Raw genomic sequence first — 626 nt, 5'->3', positions numbered from 1 at the left:
CCGACGGGTAGAAGGCGGGGGGGCCCCCGCCCCCCACGGAAAGCACCACAACTCCCCGCTCCGTGTCCCACAGCTTCACCGTCCCGTCGTAGCTGCAGGAGTAAAAGTGAAAAGGGTTGTTCTGCGGAAACTGCACGTCCCGCACAGCCTGTTTGTGCGCGGTGTACGTACACTGCAGCTTCCTGCTGCCGCCCGTGGCCCAGGCTTTGATGCTGCTGTCGAACGAAGCCGACAGCAGCAAACTCGCCGTCCGCGGCAGCAGCTGCAGCGCCTGCACCGGGCCGCGGTGGCCCGCGTACGTGTGCAGCAGCCGCCGCGGCAGGTAGCTCCTGCTGCTGCTGCTGCTGCTGCTGCTGCTGCTGCTGCTGCGCTGCAGCTCGGGGTCCTCCAGCAGGATGCCGCTCTCCAGCCACGAGCGCCCCTGGTAGTCGTACAGCTCCTTCCGGTGAAACACGCAGTCCGCAGACGCGCCTCCTGCTGCTCCTGCTGCTCCTGCTGCTCCTGCTGCTGCTGCTGCTGCTGCTGCTGCTGCTGGTTCTTCGGACTTCGCGGCAACGCTGCCGCCTGCTGCGGAGGACGGGGGCGCCTCTCCTGCTGCTGCTGCTGCTCCTGCTCCTGCTGCGGCT

The sequence above is a fragment of the Eimeria tenella genome, genomic scaffold, assembly GCF_000499545.2.
Source record: "Eimeria tenella Houghton genomic scaffold, Eth_scaff3110, whole genome shotgun sequence".
NCBI lineage: Eukaryota > Apicomplexa > Conoidasida > Eucoccidiorida > Eimeriidae > Eimeria > Eimeria tenella.
This window is presented reverse-complemented; position numbering follows the sequence as displayed.